The sequence below is a fragment of the Lepidochelys kempii genome, chromosome 4, assembly GCF_965140265.1.
Source record: "Lepidochelys kempii isolate rLepKem1 chromosome 4, rLepKem1.hap2, whole genome shotgun sequence".
Lineage (NCBI taxonomy): Eukaryota > Metazoa > Chordata > Testudines > Cheloniidae > Lepidochelys > Lepidochelys kempii.
The window spans coordinates 139,954,560-139,973,383 of NC_133259.1; the positions used below are offsets into that span (position 1 = coordinate 139,954,560).

Genomic DNA, 18,824 nt, shown 5'->3' on the forward strand with positions numbered 1-18,824 from the left:
TTATATTTGGCTCTACACCTGCTTATTTATATAGAACCTCTACTGAATTGCATGCTGCACAGCCGGCGAACCTGTCGCATCCCTTGCCGTGCACACCCTCCTGTCTGGTTTTTCTACAGCACTCGTCAGCAGAGGAGCTGAGCTTTGAGACCCTCTGATGAAAGGTGCTAGGGAAGCTCAAATATCAATTCACACAATTAGTAATGGTTGGTTTCAGAGGAGCAGCCGTGTTAGTCTGTATCCGCAAAAAGAACAGGAGGACTTGTGGCACCTTAGAGACTAACCAATTTATTAGAGCATAAGCTTTCGTGAGCTACAGCTCACTTCATCGGAGTGCTAAGAATACGGCCTGTTAAGAATATAGATTGTGGGTCTCTTGCTCGCGCAAAGGCAGTTTGTTTCTCTCATATTATTTCCACCAGCAAGAATTGCTCTGTGACCAGGGCCGTGCTTAGGCGTACGCAGCATACCGGGCTGCGTAGGGCACCAAAAAATTTGGGGCACCCCTGGGTCTTCATGTCCACCCTCTCCCCTTCTTCCTATCCCTCTTCTGACCCTTCCTGCAGGCTCCCATCACAGCTGGCTGGTGCAGCCTGGCGAGTCTTCCTCCGGAGGGGATCTAGTAACTTACAAGTGAAAAAGCCTCCAGCCTGCCAGCCCTATTAGCACAACACTGACACTGGTAAAGAGCCATTCACTGGTAATGAAGCCACTTAACAGGCATTTGCCAACCCCCAGGTATAGACGGTCAGTTTCTGAACGTACTGACAAAAGCGGTTGTGCGTTACTGTGGTGCTTGGACATAGAGTTTTGGAAATAAATCCTTCAAAAGACCACCCCCATCTAAAATACACATTTTCATTTGAATTACGATAGTACAAAAAACTTGCTTCCAAAGTCTTCCTGTCCTTTCTGTCCATCCCTTTCTCCCTTCACCCCGCTCTTGAAGACAGCCCTTAAAGGGACAACACCCGTTTCCTGCCAGATAGCTGGACAAACGACTTTCCCTTTCTTTACTTCTGACTATTTGATGAACTAGTTTTAAGAGAACCCTCCAGCAAAATCAGTAATTAGCAAGATATAAAATCCTTTGTTATGCCTAAAATCTTTGGAAACATATTTTTAAAGGTTTCAGAGGAGCAGCCGTGTTAGTCTGTGTTCGCAAAAAGAAAAGGAGGACTTGTGGCACCTTAGAGACTAACCAATTTCTTTGAGCATGAGCTTTCGTGAGCTACAGCTCACTTCATTGGATGCATTCAGTGGAAAATATAGTGGGGAAATTCAAAGTTGGTGAAATTTCATAAACATGTCTCTTGTTATGGAGATCACACAAAGCAAATGAGTGTTCCCTTTTTCAAAAAGCAGGGAACATTGTTATGAACACACTAAACCTCTGTGACTGATTCATTTTAAATAATGTCTTTGTTTCAGTGAGTTAGATATGTAGTCATCTGGAATGATTCCTTTCTGAAGGCTTAAGAGTACATTTAAAATAGAAAATCAGCTTAAAAATACTAATTAAGAAAACGTAAAACAGAGAAGATGTGCCTCGTGTATCCCATGACATTTCATGTTGGATTCAGCAGGGCAGCTGACTCGCCCTTACCACGGAGTTTTTGCAAATCTAACAAATTTCAGGGTATATCAAAATACCGGTGACCGACATTTTTTATTCCTAAATTTTGTGCTTTTAATTAGGTACCTTCTGTGTGTCCAGTCTTCACCTTCCGGCGTGCCATGGAAAACATGCTCCATTGTCTTTTGAAAAAAACACTCTCCTGCAATTTCTTTCTAATGTCCTTTGCTTCATTTGGGTTCAGGGATTTGCCTGGAAGGGGGTGAGCAGGGAGGGGGAGGGAAGAGAGGAGGGAGACAGTGGGGAGAGGGCGGGGCCTGGGCAGAGTGGGGGCGGGGCCTGGGGCAGAGCGGGGTGGAATATGGGCGGGGCCACAGGCAGAAGAGAAGGGCTGGGGACCGGGCGTCCCCAGCCTGCAGCTTCACCCAGTGCCCGGGACAGCAGGTAAGAGCGGGTCGGCTCCCGCACACCCAGTGCACGCTGCAGCCTCCTTAAGCAGGGGCTGTATTCACAGAGCCGAATGCTCCAGCACCGTGCGCTCTGCGTGAGGGAGAGGGTACGGGGGTCTCTGCGGGGAACTGAGACTGTGCGCCGGTCTGAGGCTCGGTACCCCTTGCTGCCTCGTCCTCCCCCCAGGCCGCGAGCCGGGCTGCTGTCAGGCACAGGGGCACCAGTTTGATAATACTGCGCAGGGCTCCATAAACCCGAAGGATGGCCCTGTCTGCAACTCTATGTAATGCTCTGGATGGACTTCTTAACCCAGACCGATCCATGGTTATCTCGGAGGTCCTGCCGTACTGGTTGCCATTTTTATTTGTCATCATTTTATGGACAAGCTTAATAACATCAGAGCTGCTTGTGCAGCCAGGCAGTCCCCCGCCTGCTCTCTGGCCGGTCCCGAGCATTACGTACCCTCTGAGGACAGGAAAGAGCTGCATTCTGTCTCTGAGAGCCAATGGAGCCCTTACGGAGGCTGCAGGTGTGTCACCTGAGCCATGGTGGAGGGCGGCATTGAGGCTGCAGAGCAGAGCCCGCTCCCGCCCCGCCCCACAATACCCACTCCCAATCCCACCTGCTCCCGCACCGTTTCTTGATTTTTTATCCCACTCCTGCTATTATGCCAGCAGGTCCTGTGGGACCTGTGGAATCCCAGACCCTCTAAAATTGTCCCAGCAACGGCTGGATGTGCTGCAGTCAGCAGATGTCTCCCCACCGGCACCCACCCACTCCCTGCACCCCGTGCAATGGCATGGGGACCCCCCCCGACCCTCCCAACTCACCCATGCAGAGAGATCGGCATCCTCACGCACTGCGACAAGGGGAGGCGCAGCCCCTGCCTCTCCCCTTCCCCACACAAAGGGATTAGAAACCTCTAACCCTCCATGCAAATGGCCGGAGAGCCCCCGCATCGCCGTGCCGAGGGGACGGGGAGCCCCTACCCCTCGCCATCCCCAGGCACAGGCCGCGAGAGTCTCCCTCGCCACCCGCACCCCTGCCCGGCTGCGCGGCCTTCAGAGCTGGGCAGCCAGAGGGCGGCGGTGGCTGGCTGGGCCGTTCGTGTTGTTTGCAGCTCTTTTTTTAATCCCACTCCCCACCCCGCAATCCCACTCCCCTGTCCCGCGGCCGGGCTCTACGGCCGAGGACAGAGGCAGATAGAATCTCACCTGGGAGCGGCAGGGGGAGGTGGGTGTATTCGGCCAGTTTGGTGATAAAGCGGGCCAGATCCTCAGCGGGGGTAAGTCGGTGCAGCCCATTGACTTCAGCTGAGCAAAACCAGCCCTAGTGTGTACGACCCTGGTGCAAGTGGGTGCGTGGGTAGAGCCCTGCAAATCCGCGGGTCTCCGCTTTATAGCTGTGGACCATTTCTGCCAATAGCAACGCAGATGCGGACACAAATTTTATATCCGCGCTGGGCTCTGACGGTAAGAGCCAGGCGGGGAGCTGCGAGAAACTGCGGCAGGGATCCTCCACCTGCCCTGGGCGGGGGGGGGGGGCGGGCAAGCAGCCCCCAGGCAGCTCCACAGGTCTCCCCCCACCCCCACCAGCTCCGTTTCCATGGCTCTGTTCTGAACTAGCTCGTTCCTGAGATGAGAACCCTACCGTTCCTGCTGCCTTCTCCCCAGTGCTTGTTTCCACCCTTGCATTATTCTTCTTACCTCTTTCCTGTCTGTCTAAGACAAGTCCGTCTTACCCAGCATGACCCGATCGACAGTCAACCTGTGGAACTCTTTGCCAGAGGATTAATAAGACTGGGACTTCTCAGCTTGGAAAAGAGACGACTAAGGGGGCAGATGACTGAAGTCTATAAAATCATGACTGGTGTGGAGAAAATAAATAAGGAAGTGTTATTTACTCCTTCTCATAACACAAGAACTAGGCAGCAGGTTTAAAACAAACAAAAGGAAGTATTTTTTCACACAATGCACAGTCAACCTGTGGAACTCCTTGCCAGAGGATGTTGTGAAGGCCAAGACTATAACGGGATTCAAAAGGGAGCTAGATAGATTCATGGAGGAGAGGTCCATCAATGGCTATTAGTCAGGATGGGCAGGGATGGTGTCCCTAGCCTCTGTTTGCCAGAAGCTGGGAATGGGTGACAGGGGATGGATCGCTTGATGATCACCTGTTCTGTTCATTCCCTCTGGGGTATCAGGCATCGGCCACTGTCGGAAGACAGGACACTGGGCTAGATGGACCTTTGCTCTGACCCAGTCTGGCCGTTCTTATGTTCTATGACCCTTGCAGTACACTGACCAGTGTGGTGGGGGCACCCTGTTTGCTAAACTGTCCCCAAACTCCACCCAAGAACCCCACTCAGTCCGGACCCCTTGGTTCCCTTCCACAGCCCTTGGACAGGGCAGGAATAGACTCAGGAATAAATGGAACAGGATGTCAGAGCTGCCACTTCCCACTGACTTTTCCCTAATAAAGGCATTTAATGCTCTTTGAGAGACTTCCAGCCCAGGGTTAATCCCCGACTCACAGTGGGGCTGAGCACTCACAGTCCCAGCTGCATTCCATGGGGGCTACAGGTGCTCAGCACCTTTGTGAAACCCAGATGCCCACCTATGACAGTTCCCATCCCGGCCAACCACAGAGATCGACCCAGGGACCTCCACGGTTGAGATCATGAATGGCTGAAGTTTGTGGTAACCAGCCAGGCTCTCAAGCTGAGAGCTGTAACAGACCCATATCCCAGGGACAGTCAATTTTTTTGTCAAGGTCCAAATTTCTTGCTCATGGTATAGTCATGGTCCAGACTCCAGAGAAAATTATTTTTAAAATAATAACAATAATAATGAGTAAATAAAAAGATTTTGAGGTTCAAAAACATCTGGTGGTCCCGATTTGGCTCACAGTCCGCCTATTGACTACCCTGCCCATATCCTCTGTGGATGAGGTGGGGGAGGGGAGTGGGGATGTGTCCTACGCCCGCACCAGGTAGTTACATGCACACATATCAAAAACAGGTGCACGGGGAGCCGAAATGGCTTCCTTCACAGTCTCCCTCCCACATCAGGCGAGCCATATTTTGGTCCTGCATGCACATTATTTCGTGCCACAATCAGATATTTTGAAATTGCCTCAGGGTTTGGGGCTGCAATCCAGTCCCTGCTTGGCAGGTAGAGGGATGCTAACCAGCGCTTGCTGTGATAATCCTCCTGGATAGGTTGCATTGTGACTCCGTCTCTGGAATCGCTCCGGCATGTTTTAATCATTCCATTATGGAAGAGCCAGACCTTGGCAGCTGCTGGCATCTCATTTTCAGCCAGCTTCTCATTTGTGTTTTTCTGTCAAAGGTTCTTGAAAAGACTGAATAATCAATCAGCTGCCCTTTACCTTCCTCATGGTTTAAATCCACATTTCAGTCTGCTTTTAAAATCCATCATATGGCAGCAGAGAAACTGGACATGCACAAGTACAGCATTATTGATTGGCCACAGCAATTTCAGGTTCCCTTCCCTCCCCTAGTTCCTGTGGATTTCTGAAAGGAAGGCAATCAGTCTAATGGTTAGATCACACAGACCTGGGCAGCCAGAGCTCCTGGGTTCTCTTTCCAGCTCCTTTTGTAACATCACTTAGGCTTAGATTACCTAGTGTTCACTCACTCGGGGTGCAATGGGAGCTGCAGGGTGCAGAGCACCCCAGACAGATGCTTTTGAAAATATTGGCCTTGAATTCTCTGTGCCCCAGTGTCCTTCATATGTAAAATGGGGCTCGTGAAACTTCCCTACTCCCCTGCAGGATTAAATCATTTATATCTTCAAAGTGCTTTGACAACCTCACATAAAGGCAGAGCTGCATGAGCCTATTCTGGTTTCATCTCATATGGGATCTAACCCCCATTTTGTTTTGTTTTGAGTGAACTGAAAATCTTGCAGCCAGATGGCTAAAACCACCCCATTTCACCTGGTTTGGGGCCAAAATCAAGCAAAGGCACAGAATCCCACCATGGTTTCCACCTGGATCAGCTCCTCCTTTAATCATGGCAGGGTTTGTTTCAGTCCTAGCCCGGTTCCCCCTGAGTTTCTAATGGAACCTGAGATCTGGTGAATTTCATCTTGGATTCAGGGCTCAGCACAGAAGTTTCATATTGCTTTGCTGCTAAGTGTATGGTTTTTCCAGGTGGCATTTGATGCTATTGATTAGCGCTGGCTGAATGACTCATTAGGAATATTCACCACTGAGTTCTCTCTTTTCTGGGCAGCAAATGGACCCCGATTTCTATGAATCTAGAGGTGAAGATTCACTGAATTATTTACACAAACAGATTTCATCCACTGCATCCTTCATGACCTGTTTGGTTCAGCGCCCAACGATCTGTGGGGCATGATTGGTCACTTGAGTCACATGGTGTCATTTCTCCTCCCTGGCCCCTTGACTTGCCGAATGGAATTTCAGCCTTGATAAAATCCAGGAGACTTTGGGGATCTGTGAACATTTTCATGGATGCCCAGCAGCTGTCCAAAATGACTAACAACAGCTCCCCATGAGCCACTTGGAACCAAACTGAGTGTTAATCTACTAAGCCAGTCTTTGTTAAAAATGTAACCAGCTCTGTCATGGCTCATGAGATTCAGCCACACTTCTACTGTCAGTGGTAGGTCAGACTGGCTGGCCGATTGCACCGTCCTGGCTTGAGGAGTTGTGTCTGATGGTGAGTGTTCCCCTGGGGTGCAGTTCTCAGATGATGGCCTCTGGACTGAGTGGCTGGTAGAAATGCAATGAAACCTTGCGAGAACCAGCTACTACTTGGCAGAATGCACTGCACGGTCAGGACGCGCTTCAGAGATACAGTCTAAGACACATCAAGGTTCAGCCTGAGACACAGCCCGGCCAGCTGATTGCAATTCCCTTTCTGTGGGAGCCCCGGCCTCTGTGATTTATGGGTTGTAGTTTGTAGAGAAATTGGCAGCTCACAGTGCTCACAGATAATTGCGCTTTTGCAGCTGATGCGGCCCTTTTTAAAAGCCTGTTCCTGCAGCCGTTGGAGTCCGGGACAAAACTCTCATTAACTTCTGTGGGAGCAGGAAGCACGCTGAGGCCCCAAGCCCTTACGCATGTGCATAACTTTAAACACAGGAATAGTTCCCTGGTGAGTGAACCGACTGGCCCCAGGCATACAGAGGCAGGATTAAAAATCAGCAGTTCCCAGCTCCCGGCCCTTGGCTTGTGACAAGGTGACCAGACGTCCTGTTTTCAAAGGGACAGTCCCGCAATTAGGCTCCCATGCAGGTGTCCCGACTTTTTCTTAAAAATGGGCAAATTGTCCCATATTTTCTGTCTCCCCCACATCAGTACTGGCAGGTCCTGCTACTGGCCGGATCCCTGCTCGCCAGCTGCCTGCCTACCAGTGGTGAGTGGTGGGGTCCAGTGGCCAACAATGGGGGTGGCGTGCCAGGCTGGTGGCAGGGCAAAGCTGCAGTGTGCAGGGCCGGGCGCTCTCCCTGCCGGTCCATCAGCGCAGCCCCCGCTGTGTGATGGCTCTCAGTCTCATTTCCGACCGGCACTGGCTGCGTGCTGCGGTGTATGGTGAGTGCAGGGAGGTGCCGGCCGGTTACTTGTCACCTCTGCTGCCACCCTTCAGCCCTTTACGTGCTCCCCCTCTGGCTGTCCTCTCCCTGCTTTGCCCTTCGCCCCCTCCCCAGCCCCGCTGCTGCTCCGTATCCCCCCGTTTAGTGTGCAGAGAGCCAGCCCCTGGCCGGCGCGCCCAGCTCACCAACAGCCTGGCTGGCAGGCTCCGTCCTTCCCCCACCGCCTCTGGCTGGGCGGGTGCCCCGGGAAAGCCCAAGACCCTCCGGCCCGGGACGCTGGCCAGGAGGAGCCGAGCCCTCCCTGTGCCGAATCCCCACCCAGCGCTGGCCCGGGGAAGCCTCTCGGCCCCTCAGCTAAGCTCTGGAGTGGCGGGGGAGGGGAGGATTTCTAGCCTGCTTGTGCCCCAACCCTGCAGACTCCACAGCAGCCCCCCGGGCAGGGGCTTAGCACCCTCTTCACCTCCCCACCAACCAGTGCGGGGCTGCTCCATCCCCTGCTGAGCCACCACTCTGGCCGGGTTCGCTGAAGCCCCTGCAGTCAGGTTCCCTGGACCATGGTGCACAATGCATCCTTGGGGCCCAACCCCTTCCTGCCCGTGCTGTAGCCGGGGGACAGGAGGCAGGTGGGTTCTGTCGGTGGCCAGCAGCAGCCTGGAGGTGTTAGCTGCCTTTCGGCACTGTGCGGGCAGGAAGGGACAAGCTGCTTCCAGCCCCAGGGGGTGGGCGGGGGAAGAGATGAGCTCTGCAAAGTTTCAGAGTAACAGCCATGTTAGTCTGTATTCGCAAAAAGAAAAGGAGTACTTGTGGCACCTTAGAGACTAACCAATTTATTTGAGCATAAGCTTTCGTGAGCTACAGATCACTTCATCGATGAAGTGAGCTGTAGCTCACAAAAGCTTATGCTCAAATAAATTGGTTAGTCTCTAAGGTGCCACGAGCTCTGCAAAGACACAGGCCAGGTCATCCCTTTCCCCCCACCTCCCCTGCAGCTGAAAGCAGCTCCTGCCCCTTCCCTCCCACACAGTGCAGAATAGCTGCTGCTGGACCCATTCTGGTGTGAACCCTGGCAGAAATCTGGGGAGGGGGGACATGTGACCCTGCGTGTCCCCCGCCATGTGTTGCCTCGGGAAGATGTGGCAGCAGGTACCAGGAGAGGTGGGTCTGTCCCAGGGGCCCAGCCAGGCATGGAGGGTGGAGAGCGCCGGGCAGTGAGGGTCGTGTGAGAGAGGTGTACGGGAATATGTGTGTGTCACCTCTCCCGTGATAAAATTCTCCCAGAGCACACGTTCTGGCCATCTAATCCTTCGTTGGATAAGCCTGAGCGTATTTAGTGAAATGATCAGTCACCACAAAAATATTCTTAGTGCCGGAAGCATCTGGCTCTAAGGTTAAAAAGTCTATGCAAACCAGTTCCAGAGGAGCATATAATTTAATGTTCATAAGATTGGCAGCTTTTTCCACTCTAGCTTTTCTTCTAATACAGCGCTCACAGTCTTGGCATTTTATTTCTACTGCTTTGGTCATTCTAGGCCAATAAAATCGGTCTCTAGCTAATTCCAAAGTTCTCTCAGTCCCAAGATGACCCATTTCATCATGGATGCCTTCTAGTGCTCTATCCCGATGTGTATAGGGATTATTCTCTCATTGCCGTTGTGCTTTCCGGTACAAGCCCCATTTGAAATGAAAAGTTTGGACCACTCCCATAAATATAACCGAGTCTCATATTTCTCCTTCTTTTCCTCCTCCAGCTTTGGTCTATAACCTGCCTCTAGGAAGTGAATCACACAGGCTATATCAGGGATCAGCAACCTTTGGTACACGGCCCGCCAGGGTAAGCCCCGTGGCAGGCCGGGCTGGTTTGTTTACCTGCCGCATCTGCAGGTTCGGCCGGTCACAGCTCTCACTGGCCACGGTTCACCGCTCTAAGCCAGTGGAGGCTGTGAGAAGTGGTGGCCAGCACATCCTTCAGCCCATGACGCTTCCTGCAGTCCCCGTTGGCCTAGCACAACAATTTATGTTCCGCTCAAAAGTCAACATGGTTTCTGTAAAGTGAGATCATGTCTTACTGATCTATTCGACTTCTTTGAGGGGGTCAACAAACATGTGGACAAGGGGGATCCCAGGGATGTAGTGTCTTTAGATTTCCAGAAAGCCTTTGACAAGGTCCCTCACCAAAGGCTCTTATGTAAATTAAGTTGTCATGGGAAAAAAGGGAAGATCCTTTCATGGTTTGAGAACTGGTTAAAAGACAGGGAACAAAGGGTAGGAATAAATGGTAAATTTGCAGAATGGAGAGGGGTGTTCCCCAAGGGTCAGTCCTAGGGCCAATCCTATTCAACTTATTCACAAATGATCTGGAGAAAGGGGTAAACAGTGAGGTGGCAAAGTTTGCAGATGATACTAAACTGCTCAAGATAGTTAAGACCAAAGCAGACTGTGAAGAACTTCAAAAAGATCTCACAAAACTAAGTGATTGGGCAACAACATGGCAAATGAAATTGCATGTGGATAAATGTAAAGTAATGCACATTGGAAAAAATAACCCCAACTATACATACAATATGATGGGGGCTAATTTAGCTACAACAAATCAGGAGAAAGATCTTGGAGTCATGGTGGAGAGTTCTCTGAAGACGTCCATGCAGTGTGCAGCGGCAGTCAGAAAAGCAAACAGCTATCCCTGGAATACCATGCGGTCACCGAGAAAGAGCATCGGCATCAAGACTGGCATTTCAGATTTATAAATGATATCAAAGTTATATAGTGACAAGGCTGTAGGGTGCCCAGATAGCAAGTATGAAAAATCGGAACAGTGTGTGTGTGTGTGTATGGGGGGGGTGGTAATAGGCACCTATATAAGAAAAAGCCTCAAATATCAGGACTGTCCCTATAAAATCAGGACCTCGGGTCACCCTACGGGGCTGCCACCCATCTATGGCCAGCCGCATCCAACTTTGCAGTCTTCAGGATGTAAGTAAGAGGGTCGTTATCAGTCATTACTTTAAATTGGGCTCCATACAGGAAACCATGGAACTTATCACAAAACGCCCACTTCAAGGCTAGAAATTCTAACTTGTGAACTGGATAATTGCGTTCACTATTGTTCAATCCTCTTCTGGCATCAGCGATAACTCGTGGCTTCCCATTAGTCCTGTATTTGATACAAAGCTGCACCTAACCCAGTAGTACTGGCATCAGTATGCAGAATATATGGTAGCCTCCAATTAGCAAACCCAAGGAGGAGTACAGTAGTCAGCTTTTGTTTCAAGGTTTCAAAGGCCTCTTGGCAAGCTGCATCCAATCTACTCTCAAGTGGCTGTTTTCTATTCCATCTACTTCCTTTAGGGCCACCAGCAAGAAGAGAATTCAAAGGTTTTGCAATAATAGAATACCTTGCTACAAATCGTCGGTAATAACCAGCAAATCCTAAGAATTTACGAAGTTCTCTGAGAGTAGTTGGAACTGGCCAAGTGATGATAGCATCAGTTTTCTCTTTATCTGGACAGATCCCATCTTGAGAAATGATATGACTGAGATATTTCACTGAAGTTTGAAATAATTTACACTTTGATGGTGCAAGTTTTAAACCATATTCCTGAAGTCTTCTCAAAACTTGTAGGAGACATTCCTCATGTTCTTCCAACGTGGTTGAAAATATGATTAAGTCATCCAAGAATGCTACAACTTCTGTGAGATTCATACCAGACATAACACGTTCCATCATTCGTTGGAAAGTAGCTGGAGCATTAGTCAGACCTTGAGGCATCATTTTGAATTGCCAATTACCAAACGGTGTAGTGAAGGCTGTCTTCAGACAGTCAGTCGGCTCTACTGGAGCTTGATAGTATCCACTCTTTAGATCCAATATAGAAAACGATTTAGGTCCTGCCAATAAGGCAAAGGTTTCTTCTGTCCTGGGTAATGGATAGGCAACCTTTCTGGTTATGCTGTTCAGTTTTCTATAATCCACCACCGTCCTAAGAGCTCCAGTCTTCTTACACACCAACACCACAGGTGATGCATATGGGTTACATGTTTCCTGAATCACTCCAAGGGCCACCAACTCACATAGATGCTGACGTTGATCTTCAAAATCTGAGGGTGAAACCCTTCTAGTTCTTTAAAAGGAGATTATTTGTGAATTCAATGTGATGTGTCACTCCTGAAACTCTTCCAAAGTCTAGATCATGAACAGCAAAAGCCTTATAAGCTTCCTTCCTTAAGTCTCAGCAATCCTTTTCTTCTCAGCAGCACTGAGAGCTGATCCTTCAGAGCTGAGTGGCAGTATGACACCATCTCTCTCTTCAGTCGCAGCTGCTGAAACCTGGGTTGGCACTGGTTTTATCCACTCAACTGCTTGCCCCTTCCCAATGTCAGTGAGGTTTCAATATGACATCCTTCCTTGTTAAGGTTTTGACATGTACTCCTATTCTCACACTGGAGCCAGTGATTTTAACAAATTGAGGAAGAACCGCTAGCCCACCGTCAGCTTCTTGCTGTAACCTCTGACTGAGTAAAAATTGATTATAAGTTTCAGCCCACTCATTTGGTAATGAAATCCCACTTACGAATTCAGACCATTGGTGCCTATGAGCGTTGACACTTGTTGATTCACACGTTAGTCTGGACAAACGCAGACTGGTACCCCATGTTGTTTGTTAGTCCCAGACACAAACTTTGGGAATCGTATCTTCAAGGTTATATATCCCAGGTATGGAACCATTTGCCCTCCTGCCCCTTCTATCTGAAGTATACTGCCAATTGACTGTAACTTTCGATAAGATAAATGCTCATTATAGACCGTTTCACATATGCAAATAACTTGAGAACCAGTATCTGTTAGGCAGGTACTCCTTACTCCACCTAGGTATACATAGCCATGACAAGCAGGTCCCACTAACTGCTGGATGGCCTCACTGACACCCATTTGGGTAACATCTGTCTCCTGAACCCATTGACTAGCAGCCTTGCTCTGAGAGTTGTTAGTTTCTTTTCTTCCTGGCTCAAACTTGCTCTGATTTGAATGTGTACCAGTCAGCTGCTCATGTATTACATTGGGGTTAGGAGAATTCTGACATTCATTCTGAAAATGTCCTATTTGCCCACATTTAAAACATAAAGTATTTCTTTTGTTAAATCTTGGTATTGCTTGTTTATTAAATTCTTTGGGTCTTTGAGGAGTAAATTGTGTGTCTGAAATGGACGTTTCAGAACTTGGCTGGGTCAACTGCAGTCCTAGCAACTGCTGCTCACCCTGCAGATATTTCTCCTTCCAGTCTAGTGCAGTGACTTCTTCATGGGAGGATTTTCATATGCCTTTATCAACTGCAAACTACTCCTGCTCAATGGCCTTCCTTTTTCTTCTAGTTCTTGTTGAAGTTTTCTCTTCTGTTTATCAGAGTGCTCCCTTTCAATGGATCTCACCTCAAAAAGGAGTGTGGTGTAAGAGATGCTCTTTTTTCTACCACTACAATTAATCCCTTTTAATAAGAGTGTATTTAATAAGGATTCATGCCAACAACCACGGAAAAATTGATCTTGTATACAAGAGTCCAATTCAGTATCTTTTACCCCACCAGCCTCCAAAATTTCTTGGGCTAATGTGTGTAGTGTAGTCAGCTACACAGAAGGTGGTTCTCTAGTGTGTTGGTGGGTCTCAGAAAATTGAGCCTTAAGCCATATGCCTTCTCTAAAATATCAAAGCATTCTACAGCAGATGCCTTGCTACCAGCTCCTAAGGCCACCTTCAATGCTGGGGGTAATAAACTTTCGATCATCTTCTTTCTTTTGACTTTGTCAGAAATCTTACTGTCTTCCATCATCTTTTTGGCTTGTGCTCGCCAAGCAGGATAATCTACTTCTCCATTGGGTCTGGGTGAATGACCCAAAAAACATTTCAATTTAAATTTCACATCAGTCACAATTTCATTGGCAGATTTCAGCACTCTCTCTAACAAAAGATGTTGCATGTCAGGAGGGAGACGCACAGCAGGAGTAAAGGCTTCTACTGGACCTCGGTCTATAATTGGTGTAGCATCTGTTAACCACCTAGTCTGTCTGTCACTGATGGGTGTAACCACAGCCTGTGTCTCAGTCTTGAACCCTCTGTCAGAATGCACAGAATATCCCTGATTCCTTCAAATTCACAGAGAATCATGTTTTTGTTCTCCCTTCACCCGCCTCATATTAGTCACATGACCAAAGATTCTAACAGCCCTCTTAATTTCTGCTGTACTATCAACAGGGGACACATCACTGACCAAAATGGTCCCATAGGGATCTAACCCTAACTGTGTGCAAGTTTCCATGATCTTAATAATATTAACACAGTGCACAAATTCAATAATATTCAATAACACCAGATTCTTTTATAACTAACTGCTGCAATATTCCTCAAAAGAATTCAGAGGTGAGCTCTGAGCAATCCTCAAGTCCCTGTCTGTTCGGGCATCAATTTGTAACCTTTGGGTGGGCTAGAGTTCACTTCATTTTCCATCTCCGATGCCGTAAAAAACAACCCAGCTCCTATAGAAAGTAGCTGGAGACCAGAGTTCAAGCTCTAAGGATTTTCAGCACAGGTCAATCCCCACATTCCCCAAAAAGAACGAAAGAAATTAATTTAATTAAATAACTTCATAACATCTTATGATAAAGAAACAAAGAATTTTAACAACGTAACATGGCTATTTTATAATCCACAGACATTATCTTCACAGTTATACATAAACAAAAATAAAGAAAACAAATTAAAACCTGAACAGTTCAGTCCCCACAGAAACACAGGGAGAGGAAACTGAAAGTTCCCAGTCACCTAGCCAGTAAGCGAACTGATTAACCAACCACCCAGTTACGTGTACAGATTTCAAGAAACCCCTGTTACAAGAAAATACAAACCTGAGAATAGCAAACTAGAAATGACTCTTTCCCCATTACTACAGTTAAAGAACAGCTGGTGGCTCAGGCTAGTTCAGACAATGTAACTAGAACAGTTTGGCTAAAATCAAAACCACATTCAAACATACAATTAAAATAGAAGTTATTTTCCCCTCCCAATTTCCCATGCTATAATTAGCATTGCCCAGGCTTCCCTGTTAGAGGGTATATAATATCACTAACCTGCTGCAAAATGCTTCAGAGTTCAGGACACCAGCCTGCTTCCTGCCCCAGCTCACCCAGGGCACATGGTCCCCTGCAAAGCAGCTGCCCTGTCTGCTCGCCCTCCTGGAATCTGACCCCAGCCACAGGGACTCTATTGGAGCAGACCCAAAACTAACACCCCCAATTCCAAAAGCTTCTGGATGTGGATTGCTTAATCTGTCTAGCAACAATGACCCAGGCACAACTCACTCCCACCACCCCGCAATGGGTCTCTTAAAGAGATATCTCCCTATTAGGCACATGGGTTACATACGCAGGATTTCTTTTTAACCAGGGCTGAGTTAATTTGATGTTAACTTGAACGTTTGTACTGCATAGTTCTGACTGATTGCCGTTGAACTCGCTTGAATACGAGTAATTTTACCAGATGTCCCGTATTCAGCATAGAGCAATATGGTCACCCTAGTTTGTGATGTTCTGGCTTCCAGAATTGTAGGGCAAATCCAACGGAAGTCCAGGGGTGCTCGGTACCCATCAAAGAACAGGTCCTAGGGGTATATCTAAAAATACAGGGCGTACCTCACTGCTGGTAAACACCCCCTCTCCTCCCAAAGCCCCAACCAAACACAGGGCATCTCTAACCACTCCTCTTCCCGCTGTTCTCATGAGAGTCCCACTCCTTTGACCCCTAGCAGGGATGCCTCTGGGGACCTATGTACATTTCCTGTCACAGTAGATAACGTTCCAGCTCTGAGGGATTCATCTCAGCTGCACTTGTCCACTTCCCCGGAGAGCTCAGAACAGTGGAAGTTCTCTCTGGAGAGCATGGCAAGCAGCCGGGGCATCCTGCTTTTACGCTGTGTGTCTCACTTGCATCTGTATCGGCTGAATGATCATTGTGCCAAGCCAGGATTGGACAGTAATCGCAAGAGCTGAGATCCGGGCCCCCAGTGCTGGGTGCTGGGCAGGCACAGAGGGAGAGCTGATCCCTGCACCAGTCTAGAGGGGCCTGGCAGACAAGGAAGCATTATTACCTTTGTTTGGCAGTGGGTAGCTGAGGCACGGAGTGTTTCTCTGGCCTGTGTTATAGAAACTTTCATAGAATCATAGAACTGGACTCTAGAGGTCATCTAGTCCAGTCGCCTGCAATCAAGGCAGGACTAAGTATTATCTTCTAGACCATCCCTGACAGGTGTGTGTCTGACCTGCTCTTAAACATCCCCAATGAGGGAGATTCCACAACCTCCCTGCGCAATTTAACCCAGTGCTTCACCACCCTGACAGTTAGGAAGCTTTTCCTAATGTCCAACCTAAACCGCCCTGGCTGCAATTCAAGCCCATTGCTTCTTATCCTGTCCTCAGACGTTAAGAAGAGCAATTTTTCTCCCTCCTCCTTGTAACAGCCTTTTAGGTACTTGAAAACTGTTATCGTGTTCCCTCTGAGTCTTCTCTTCTCCAGACTAAACAAACCCAGTTTTTTCAATCTTCCCTTGTAGGTCATGTTTTCTAGACCTTTAATCATTTTTGTTGCTCTTCTCTGGACTTTCTCCACAGCCCATTTGCATTCTGGGTAGAAATCCCAATGCCTGATGGGGCAAAAACATTGTCGCGGGTGGTTCTGGGTACATGTTGTCAGGCCCCCCCTGCCCTCCCTCTCTCCTTGAAAGCAACGTCAGACAATCGTTTTGCGCCTTTTTTCCTGGGTTACCCGTGCAGACGCCATACCACGGCAAGCATGGAGCCCGCTCAGCTCACTGTCACCCTATGTCTCCTGGGTGCTGGCAGACACGGTACTGCATTGCTACACAGCAGCAGCTCATTGCCTTGTGGCAGCAGACAGTGCAGCATGACAGGCAGCCATCATCAACGTACTCCAGGGTGCTCTTTTAGCCAACCTTGGTGAGGTCGGTCAAGGGCGCCTGAGCAAACATGGGAGTGACTCAGCCAGGTCATTTCCCTTTTAAGTTTCATCTCATGGCGATTCAGTCCTGCCAGCAGTCCTACTGCACCGTCTTCTAATGAGCAGCCAGGAGACGACGATGGCCAGCAGTCGTACTGCACCATCTGCTGCCAGCAAGATGTATAAAGACAGATGAAGTGGATGAAAACAAGAAATAGACCAGATTTATTTTGTATTCATTTTCTCCTCCCTCCCTCTGTGAAATCAATGGCCTGCTAAACCCAGGGTTTTGAGTTCTATCCTTGAGGGGGCCATTCTGTTTCTCCTTGATGCAAAGCCACCCCCTTTGTTGATTTTAATTCCCTGTAAGCCATGTTGTCAGTCACCTCTCCCTCCATCAGAGCAATGGCAGACAATCGTTTTGCGCCTTTTTGCAGTGCAGATGCCATAGCACTGGGAAGATGGAGCTCAGATCACCGCGGCAATTATGAGCACTATAAACACCGCACGCGTTATCCGGCAGGATATGCAGAACCATAACCTGCACGAAAAGCGAAACCAGGTGAGGAGGAGGCGACTGCAGCGCGGTGACAGGAGTGATGAGGACATGGACATAGACGTCTCACAAAGTACGGGCCGCTGCAATGTGCACATCATGGTGTCAATTGGGCAGGTTCATGGCGTGGAACGCCGATTCTGTGCTTGGGAAACAAGCACAGACTGGTGGGACCGCATAGTGTTGCAGGTCTGGGACGATTCCCAGTGGCTGCAAAACTTTCACATGCGTAAGGGCAATTTCATGGAACTTTGTGACTTGCTTTCCCCTGTCCTGAGGAGCAAGAATACCAAGATGAGAGCAGCCCTCACAGTTGAGAAGCGAGTGGCGATAGCCCTGTGGAAGCTTGCAATGCCAGACAGCTACTAGTCAGTCGGGAATCAATTTGGAGTGGGCAAATCTACTGTGGGGGCTGCTGTGATGCAAGTAGCCAACGCAATCACTGAGCTGCTGCTATCAAGGGTAGTGACTCTGGGAAATGTGCAGGTCATAGTGGATGGCTTTGCTGCAGTGGGATTCCCTAACTGTGGTGGGGTGATAGATGGAACCCATATCCCTATCTTGGCACTGGAGCACCAAGCTGGTGAGTACATAAACCGCAAGGGGTACTTTTCAATAGTGCTGCAAGCTCTGGTGGATCACAAGGGATGTTTCACCAACATCAACGTGGGATAGCCGGGAAAGGTTCATGACACTCGCATCTTCAGGAACTCTGGTCTGTTTCAACAGCTGCAGCAAGGGACTTACTTTCCAGACCAGAAAATAACCATTGGGGATGTTGAAATGCCTATAGTTATCCTTGGGGACCCAGCCTACCCCTTCATACCATGGCTCATGAAGCCATACACAGGCATCCTGGACAGTAGTCAGGAGCTGTTCAGCTATAGGCTGAGCAAGTGCAGAATGGTGGTAGAGTGTGCATTTGGGAGTTTAAAAGCGCGCTGGCGCAGTTTACTGACTCAGTTAGACCTCAGCGAAACCCATTCCCATTGTTATTACTGCTTGCTGTGTGCTCCACAATCTCTGTGAGAGTAAGGGGGAGACATTTATGGCAGGGTGGAAGATTGAGGCAAATTGCCGGGCCGCTGATTACTCACAGCCAGACACCAGGGCAGTTAGAAGAGTACAGGAGGGCGCGGTGCCATCAGAGAAGCTTTGAAAACCAGTTTCAGGAATGGCCAGGCTACAGTGTGAAAGTTCTGTTTGTTTCTCCCTGATGGAAACCCCCCGCCCCCTCCTGGTTTCACTCTACTTTCCTGTAAGCTAAGCATCCTCCCCTCCCCCCCTTGATCACCACTTGCAGGGGCAATAAAGTCATTGTTGCTTCACATTCATGCATTCTTTATTTATTCATCACACAAATAGGGGGATAACTGCCAAGGTAGCCCGGGAGGGGTGGTGGAGGAGGGAAGCATTGGGAGGGGTGGTGGAGGAGGGAAGGACAAGGTCACACAGCACTTTAAAACTTATTGAATGCCAGCCTTCTGTTGCTTGGGCAATCCTCTGGGGTGGAGTGGCTGGGTGGCCGGAGGCCCCCCCACCACATTCTTGGGCGTCTGGGTGAGGAGGCTATGGAACTTGGGGAGGAGGGCGGTTGGTTACACAGGGTCTGTAGCAGTGGTCTGTGCTCCTGCTGCCTTTCCTGCAGCTCAACCATAC

At 49.0% G+C, this 18,824-nt stretch overlaps 1 long non-coding RNA gene across 1 annotated transcript in view; it reads right to left on the minus strand.

The window, feature by feature from the left end:
- Positions 1 to 14,797, minus strand: part of LOC140910055 (uncharacterized) — a 36,259-nt gene extending 21,462 nt beyond the window's left edge. Inside the window, exon 1 of the long non-coding RNA XR_012158409.1 lies at positions 14,728 to 14,797. This is a non-coding gene — a long non-coding RNA (uncharacterized lncRNA). The remainder of the gene's footprint in view (positions 1 to 14,727) is intronic.
- Between the last annotated feature and the right edge of the window lie 4,027 nt (positions 14,798 to 18,824).